A 10,056-nucleotide genomic window follows, 5' to 3' on the forward strand; every position below is an offset into this window, starting at 1 on the left:
CCTGTAGACTGAATCCAGCTTTCTACCTGTTTTTGTAAACAAAGTTTTATTGAAAATAGCCATATCCACTCATTTATATTTTGTCTATGCTGCTTTCTTGATATAAGGGAAGAGTTAAGTAGTTGCAACAGAGATAATAGGGCCTGCAAAGCCTAAAGTTCTTACTAAATGAATATTTTCAGTAAATGCTTGCCAACCTCTGGCTAAGATTTTTCAAATAGGAGTGTACTCAATAGTAGGCATTTCTGATGAATTAAAGGGTTTTCTTGATAAAACTTAAATTTGCTTATGATTTGGGGGAATGCATCTATTATTATAAGGAGATCCATCCACACTTATAATGACATTAAAAGTCATTGTTTCCTTTCAGTGCAAAAGGTCATTGGCTAATATTCTTGTAAGTGATAAGAAGATAGGTCATTTTGGGGGCACCTGGGTGACTCAGTGGGTTAAGCATCTGACTCTTGATTTCAGCTCAGGTCATGATCTCACGGTTGTGAGATTGAACCCTGCATTGAGCTCCATGTTGGACTCTGGGCTGAGCATGGAGCCTGCTTAAGATTCTCTCTTTTCCTCTCCCTCTGTACCACTCTCCCACCACCACCCCAGTTGCCCTGGGTCTCATTTTCTCTCTCTCTCTCTCTCTCTCAAAAAAAAGAAGGGGATGCCTGGGTGGCTCAGTGGTTGAGTGTCTGCCTCCGGCTGGGGCATGATCCCAGGGTCCTGGAATCGAGTCCCTCATCGGGCTTCCCGGAGGGAACCTGCTTCTTTCCTCTGCCTGTGTCTCTGCTTCTGTGTGTGTGTCTCTCATGAATAAATAAATAAAATTTTTAAAAAAGAAAGAAAGAAGAAGAAAGAAAGGAAGAAAGAAAGAAAGAAAGAAAGAAAAGAAAAAAGAAAGAAAGAAAGAAAGAAAGAAAGAGAGAGAGAGAAAGAAGATAGATCATCCTATATTAAAGATAGAATTGTTTGTCCATAAAGCAGCAATCTTTATTTATATTTCATATCAGTGGGCTGGAGGGAGGGAGTGAAAAGTGAAAAGAATAAATTGGACTTTTGTTTTTAATGTTTTTTAATAAACCTACTGCTCCCTTGGCCCTTATCTTTACAGAATACAGATACACTACACTGATGCTGTGCCTCTCTAGCCTTACATCAGCATAGTCCTCTATCTTTTCCATTTCTGTATTCAGGCTGCTTAGTTCTGTTGGACAAAACTCAGTACAGATTGGGGGGACCAGACACTCATGGTATGTAACTTTGGCCAGGCTTTTCCAGAACCTTGTCTGTATTTCCAGTCAATCCATTTCCCATTCCAGCAAGAGTTATTGTATGACTTCATGGCTTTTCTCCTCTCATGAATTACTTTCAAGAGATTATCTTCACCTCCTCTGCTATCAAACAGGAACTTCTTCACTGTTCACCTCCAGCATGCAGTAAATCTCTAAACCAATTATTACCTGCTTGTCTTCAATTTTGAGATAATACAATCACATTGTCAAATCAGACTCACACGAATCACAGCTCTTATCCCTTATAAAACTGGCTAATAACTTTAAGGATACAAGTAACCAGGAAGCACAGATGAAGTAGAGAGAGGTCCAAAACTACCAGCTTAGCTCCCCACATCCAGCACTTTATGCCTAAAGTACCTGCCCCTAGGCCTTGTCCCTGAGTCCACCCTAAATTTTCTTAATAGCCACTCTCTCCCAGTTCAGATGATGCTTCCTTATTTTTCAAAACACAATTCAGATGCTACTTCTTTCAATAATCCTTCCCTAAATTTCTGTCTGGGAGGAGACGCTCAACCTATATGCTCCCAAACAACCTATTGTCCACTGCATCTCAGCCCTTTTCTGGTTGTATTGTAATTGTTTTTCTATCTCTTTCCTGAATGGTAAGCAACTTATAAGTGGAAACTTTTTTTCTGTATTTCTAGCCACTAGCATGGTGCCTACACTAAATTAGGTGTTTAATAAATGCTTATTAAGGGATGGAAATATTAAGGATGTCTGCCCTCCAATACACTGTAGGTTCAAAGGGGGAGGAAACAATATAGGAAGAAGCCATATAAATGTCATGTAATAAGAATTATTATAGATGCAAAAAGCTATAGGAATTTCAGAGGAAACGACTAACTCTGTTTCAGGGAGTCATGGAGAATTTCACAAAGGCAGAGGAGAAATAAAGCTGCGTCTTGAAGAAAGAATAGCTTTTTCCAGGCAGAGAGACAAGGGGGAAGGATGTGTTGGGCAGAGAGAATAGTAGATCTGAAGTCATCATTATCATTTTGCAATACTCAAATATAACTATGAAAATTAGGTGCCTCGTGTGATAAATTATTCAAGTTTTATGCTTTTGTTTAGTTAAAGAAAGCATCTGGTATTTCAGTATTTACAAAGGAAGTGAATTTAGCCTAACATTTGTATTACTGGATGATGAAAGTATTTTTAAAATCAGTGCATAACTTGAAGACAGATTTTTTGTGGCTCATTATGCAATGATTATTACAGATGTACTGTGAATTATTGATTTAGCAAGCAATTGAGCTTTAAAACTGCTAAAAACTAAATTTACAAGCATTTTATTTTTTATGATTCATGCATCTGAGTGTACAAACCAGTTATTTATATTTGGAAGGAAAAAATGTTGTTATGAATCAAATGTTCAAGTAACAAAGGAAAGTTATCCCACAATTACCCTAAAGTTCATAATAACCTCAGAACTTTAAGGCAAATTTTTTACTATGAAAAAGGATTGGAAAAACAGTTGTGTAAAAGAAGCCAAGGACACAGACACAGATTTTAAGGGTAGGTAATGGGTATAGTCTGAATGTGTGTGCATCCTTTCAAAATTCACATGTTGATATCCTATTAAGAGGTAGGGCCTCTGAGAGGTGGTTAGGCCATTAGAACTTTGCCTTTATGAATATAATTAGTGGGATTATTAGTGCTGTTATAAAAGAAATATCAATGAGATCCCTCACTCTGTCCACCATGAGAGGACACAGGAAGAAGGTACTGAAATCTGCCAGCACCCTGATCTTGGAGCTCCACCATCCAACACTGTGAGAAATAAATTTCTGTTGTTTATAAGCTACCCAGTTGTGGTATTTTGTTATAGTGGCCCAAACTGCCTGAAACAAGTACTATATACAGTTAGCTGATATGTATGTAGTGAATTGTAATTTGCAACAAGAACTGCATTCCTGTTTGTCAACATTATTGATATAATTTAATACTCACCAGCCACTGACAAAGTGTGGCTCATTTATTTACAGTAGACACCTAGTTATGAAAATTTCCTGTGCTCTAAGTATTTACCCAGACAGTTGTTTGCAGGATCTTAGGCTTCTGGAAGAGTATAGCATAGGGCCCATAAGGACATTTACATTCCCAGGACTCCAGGTTCTTCTCAGAGGATTCCACATCCTACATCTATGGTGAAACTAAAGAAAGAAAAATATGCAATGAAAATAGTGTAGAAGGGACATAGAAGAAACCATTAAAACATCAGTTCTCAACTAGAGGTGATTTTTCTTCCCTCCCCACTTTCACACCAGAGAATATTTGGCAATATCTGGAGCTATTTTTAATGGTCACAAGTGGAGGATGCTGCTTCATTTGGTGGCTAGGATGCTGCTAAATGGTCTACAGTGCACAGGACAATCCCCACAACTAAGAATTATACAGCCCAAAATTTTAATAGTGTTGAGATTAAGAAACTATGCACTAGACCCTTATTGAATTCTTTTGCATTTTTTTGAATGTTAAGAAGCAAAAAGAAATATGGGTAAGAAAGGAATTGGCATTACCTTTTAGATTATAAATGTAAAACATAGTTTTAGAACTATGTTTAGAAGTGGTACAATATAGAAAATTTATTCGACATATGCAAAGCCATATAAATAAAAAATAAAAATCACTTGTAGTCCTGCCATCCAAGGGTAACCACTGTTAAATTTGAAAATTTATTTCTATGAATTTTCCTGCAAATAAGTTAGCACTATTAATCAGATGGAACAATCTGTTGCATTGGAGCAGGGTAAGCTATCAAGACTAATTGGTAGAAATAATATGAGACAAGTTAGTAACTTTAAAGCAGAAATGCACAGGTTAATGAGAACTTATGAAGAAACAAGGAGAGAAGAGCCAAAATCATAATTTGAAGGAATTGAGTAGAATTCAGTGTCTGTAGTGACTGAAGCATGCATGTCCCATTTCCTGTGCTTCTAACAATGGAGCTAGTATCTTATAATAATGTTTAATGAGAAAATGAAAACAAAGCAAAACAAACAGTTGCAAATGAAATAAATGGTAGAAGCAGACAACATCTTGGCTAGCAGGGAAGGATCTGTGCTACAGTCAGAGTAAAAGATTTTTGGGGAAAGATTTTGCATTATGTATAAATTGGTTTAACTAGACCTGCCTGAAAGAGAACTCGATATGGCATGCATTTGTTTCTCCTGGTGGTTTGTCTCAACCAGTGCCAATAACCCTAGCAATTAAAAATTCACATATTTTCATCTGTTCTATTCACTGCTTTTGCTGCCTAGAAGATTTTGTGCTAAGAAATGGCAGAATGTTTTCTTTTGGTCCCTTGTATCAATTCCTTTAGAATTAGCAGTTGTAGCAGTGACTACAACAGGCCCTCCCTATCATCTAGATCAATGAGAGGAGTTACGAACAATCCAAGGAGTTAACAATTCATGCTATTGTGGACACACATGTATGATAATTATATCATTTAAAAACTTGGAAACAATCCATAAGTGACTCTTAAGGACAGAGAACAAATTGAGGGTTGCTGGAGGGAGGTGGGTGAGGGATGGGCTAGATGGGGTTGGGTATTAAAGACGGCACTTGCGATGAGCACTGGGTATTGTATGTAAGTGATGAATCACTGAATTCTACTCCCAAAACCAACATTGCACTATATGTTAACTAACAAAATCTAAATTAAAAAAGACTGACAAACTGAAAACTAAAATAAGTAAATAGATAAAAACTTAGGGTCATAAAGCATAGAGTTTTTGGTATCTAGTTTTTTCATTTGGCAATATTCCATAAGCATTTTCTCAATTCATTAGTCTTCTTAACATTATTTTATCATCTTCTATACAGCAGATTCATGACATAATTTTACCACAATTTAATTAATACCTATTGTTGAAGAAATAAGCTGCTTATAACTCTATAATTCTATCGTCAAATATATCACACCAAACATCATTATATGCTAGTCTTTCTTTGATGAAATATATCTATAAATAAATGTTGTGTAGACAGGCAACATATTGAATTTTTCTGTTTTAACAGCTTTATTGCAATATAATTTATATATTATGAAATTTACCCATTTTAAGTATACATTTCAATGATTTTTAGTACATTTATGGAGCTGGGCAACCATCACCACAACCTAAGTTTAGAACATTTCCATCACTTCAGAAAGAATTCTTGCGGTCATTTACAGTCATCCCCCATTTCCACCCTTAGCCTTCGCAAACACTAATATATTTTCCATCTCTAAAGATTTGCCTTTTTAAAACATTTCATGTAAACAGAGTCATATACTCTGTGTGACTGGCTTCTTTCACCAAGCATGATTCTGAGGTTCATCCATGTTGTCACATGGATCAGTACTTCATTCCACATTGGAATCTTAAAGTCCAATTCCACCATGGAACTTTTACCTATCACAAAAAGGTGCACACCGATTATCTTCAGATAATCGGACTGGGAAGCTTCTGACTTGTCTCATTATACAGTGTACCGAGTTGATGGCATGTCTTGGCTCAGTGCCCACACACCCCTTACGCACCAGGATGTGTGGTTAGTGACCTTTATTTTAATATCTAGATGCAGTTTAGGGTGAAGAATTCTTCTGCTCTTTTCAGCTGGAATACACACATTTTTTTCCTGCATTTTTTGGTGAGTATTTCAGTCATAGTACGATTGTACTAAATCTAAAAATGATTGATCATGGGATAAAATATATTTGTTTGACTTACAATTTTAACCTAACTAAAGTCATTTGCTGGTGATTAGGCGTGGATTTGATTCTTCCAGGGTAATACATCAAGAGACACAAGCCTTTTATAGAGAAGTCATCCTTTAAAAAAACATCAATCAAAAGCACTTAAATGCAAACTTATTGGAGTACACTTGACTAAAACTTTATAACCATGAGTAGGGAAACAGGAGAATGGGCCAGGATGTATTCTAAGATGTCTGGAGGAAGGGATGATTTTTGGAAGTATTACTAAATTTCAAATAAAATGTCAACTGTGTCCAAAACTGAAAACTAAGAATACAGCTAAGGAAGAGTGTGGTAGGCAGAATAATGGCCTCTTCAGATATGAACTTCCTGATCTCCAGGATCTGTGATTATGTTACTTTTCATGGCAGAATGAATTTGGCAGATGTGATTAAATTAAGACCCCTGAGACTAGGAGATTATTCTAGATTATCTGGGTAAATCCAGTGTAATCACAGGGGGCCTTATAAGGGAAGGAGGGAGTTAGGAGAGTAAGAAAAAGTGTGACAATGGAAGCAAATGTCAGAGTCATGCAGAACCATGGACCAAGGAGTGTGGGCAGCTCCTAGAAGCTGGAAGAGGCCAGAAAACAGATTTCCCACTAGAGACTCCAGAAGGAACATAGTTTGCTGTTATTAGTTTTAGCCAAGTGCATTCCATTTGGATTTCTGACCCTTAGCACTATAATAGAATATATGTCTGTTGTTTCAAGCCATCAAGTGCTTGGTAATTTGTTGCAATAGCAATGGAAAACTAATACATAGAGGCTTACCATAATGAGACGGGGACAGAAGTTTGACCTACTCTCAGGTAGGGAAATGTGAGGGAGGAGAGGGAAGCTGGGAAACCCTGAGCTCAACCAGCTTCTGAAAACAATCCTGGGAACAGGCCCCAGCAGCTAAACTGAGGCAGGGCCTCACTTGTCCTCACAAAGCTTAGAAAATCAACCATCCCACATCTCTTTGCTCTCTCTTCCTCAAACACACATTACCCCCAAATGGTTAATTCCACTTTACCTTCAGTATAGGCCTTGCATAAAATATAATTTACGTCCCTTTTATACTATAAGTATGTTTTTACTTAGCCTTCTCATATATGATTGAAATTGGTTTGAACAGATCTAGTTTTGCCCATCATTTTTACTACTTCCCAGCTGTCATGGGGGGCAAGTGACATAACGTATTTCAATTGTAGTATCCTCATCTGAAAAGTGAGAAAATGTTACTACCTACCTCATGAAGTTGCTAAGGAGATCAAATGAAGCATAATATCTGGTCCTTAGCTATCTAAAACACCAGCAGCACCACCATCCATCATCCCTGAAAATCACTTAGTTCCCAATGTACAGAACACGCTATATAAGAGATTGTGATGTACATAAGAATAAGTTAGAAATTGAGCAGGGCCTGGAAACTCTGAAGAGAAACATCCATGGACTTGACTAAGTTGCTGATGGTTGCCTCTACTTATATGCAGACTTGCTATGACAAAAAAATGCTACATGCAGAGGATTCCATCCTGCTCAGTTGTACAACAACTTACTTTACCAGTTTTAAATAAAGTGTGATTATTTCAAATATACTTCTAGAGTTCAATAAAGGAATTAACAATAATTTGATGCTTTTCTTTTCCTGTACTATCAGATCATTGTAATTACAGGAAGATTTTAAGAAAAAATTATTAATTTGCCTTATAAACACACAAAAATTATGTATCTGTGCCCAGCTTTTTTTACACAAAAATATCTGCATTTTCCCTGCTACTTGTATATTACTTCTTATTACTATACAATCTTATATTATGCAGTTAAACTTTAATTCATCTGCTACAGTGTTGTGTATTTTCAATATTAAATATGCAATAGCAAATAATTTTTGCACAGGACAATGTCAATGCCCTTTCTAGAGTAAATGTATTAGTCTAATCATTTGATCTGATGGAAAGAGTGAATGTCTGCTTCCTCAGGAAAGTCCATAATGCATTGGTAATATTTGGTTGTCTGCATGACTCACTCCCTTTCCTCCCTCAGATCATGCTTAAATAGTCAGGTCTCAGAAGACTTTATTATGCAAAATCAACCTTTTATTTTTTTCCTTCATTTTTTCTTTTCTCTCTTTCTTTCTTTCTTTCTTTCTTTCTTTCCATTTCTTTCTTTCTTTCCTTTTCTTTCTTTCTTTCCTTTCTTTCTTTCCTTTTCTTTCTTTCCTTTTCTTTCTTTCCTTTTCTTTCTTTCTTTCTTTCTTTCTTTCCTTTTCTTTTTTTCTTTTTTCCTTTCTTTCTCTTTCTCTTTCTCTTTCTCTTTCTCTTTCTCTTTCTGTTTCTTTCTTACTTTCTTTCAAAGATGGGGGATATATAAACAACCACTTTATTTAACATTGCACTTCCCTCTCTTCCTTTTTTCAATATTCACTCTCTCTACTTGCATAGTATTATTCTCAGAGACAAAATCTCTGACACACTATATATTTTACCTATTTATTTATTTTCCATTATACTCCACAAAGGCATAATTTTTGTATATTTTGTTTACTTCTGTAAGTAAAAGAAGTACTTCTTTTTTTTTTTCTTTCAAAATATGTTTTATTAGTGGCACATGGAATTTAACCTTAAGCAATTCCTTTCTAGAGAGAAGGTAAGACCTGACAGACTAAAAAATTGTCACAGCAGAAACAGCATTTCCAGTATAAAGAGAGGTTATTAGGAAGTCTCCAAGGAAATGACTTTTTTTTGCCATGCAAACCACGTTGTACACATGCCCTGGGTAGTCAGCCTTGGGGGCCCAGGGCTCTGGACAGCGGGAGGATGGACCAGATCCCTACGCATGCACACGAGCCCTGCTACTCACCGTGAGAACCAGGAGGGTCTGCAGCCGGCAAAGGCCAATAGGAAGATGCCAGGCCAGCAGGCTCACATGGCAGCCCAAGAGAACCCCCAGACCTGTAGGAAGGCTGCAGAGCCTCCATTAGACCCTTCACCCTCAGACTGGGGGCTATGGTTACCAGAAGCTACTTTTAAAGCATCTGGAAACAAGTCTACAACACTGAGTCTGAGATCTGAACTTTCTTAGAAAAATCAGTTTCTCCTCTCATGGGATCTTTTCACCAGCTCCTAAAATAGTGCCAGGAAAATTGCAGGCATTCAATAAATATTTACTGAATTAAGTAATTAATAATTGTGGTGAACTTTGTGTCTTTTCATCCGAACAGGTGGAAGTAATACTGTAAAATAGCCAAAATCTCTTTCAATGTATTTACTGCAGCTTGCATGACAGTATAAGCGATAGCTAAGTGACTGATGTTAGGATATACTCCCTTCCCTACCAGAAATGGTGAAGACCGAAGTCTGGGAATTGAGTAATGAGTATTGCTAAGCTCCAGAAGCTCATATATAAGAAAATATGGAGTGAATTAGACTCACATAAGCCATTCTATGTGCCTTTCCTTTGAAGGCACACCTGGAACAAATCCATACTGAGGCATATGTTACAGACAGAGGTGAACCCCAAATGATACAACAGTCAGGCAAGCAAACCATTCCTTTTCTCACAAGCTCCCTCATTTATAACCAGAAGGATCCAGCTTTTTTAGAGAGGAGATTCCCCTCTTCTTCACCACTACCGTATGCAAATGGACAAATGACAGCATATTTAATCTTGAAGTGGCTTGAGAAGTGGTGGGTTCTATAGTAGAGAGAGTAGTGTACCCAACATGTCAGTGTTCAGAGCACTTTCAGGCTCTTCCAACTTGAATGAAAATATGCCTAACGACACACAATAGAGTGGCTCCAATTCCACTTGTGATGTAACCTATTCCTAAAGATTTCCCTCCTAGGAGTAGAGCCTTCTTTTACTTCTTACCCAGTCACCCTGGACTGTGATTTAACAAGACAATATTTACCAGTTTGTTAGGGCTGAGACTCTTAGGGTGACCTTTGACTGTTTCAACTAAGATAGTAAAAGAAATCCAACCACTCTGGCTTGCCTAAATATTTTCTCTTCCTGTCATGTACAATGAGGTC

Source organism: Vulpes vulpes, chromosome 1 (assembly GCF_048418805.1).
Source record: "Vulpes vulpes isolate BD-2025 chromosome 1, VulVul3, whole genome shotgun sequence".
In the NCBI taxonomy this organism is placed as follows: Eukaryota; Metazoa; Chordata; class Mammalia; order Carnivora; family Canidae; genus Vulpes; species Vulpes vulpes.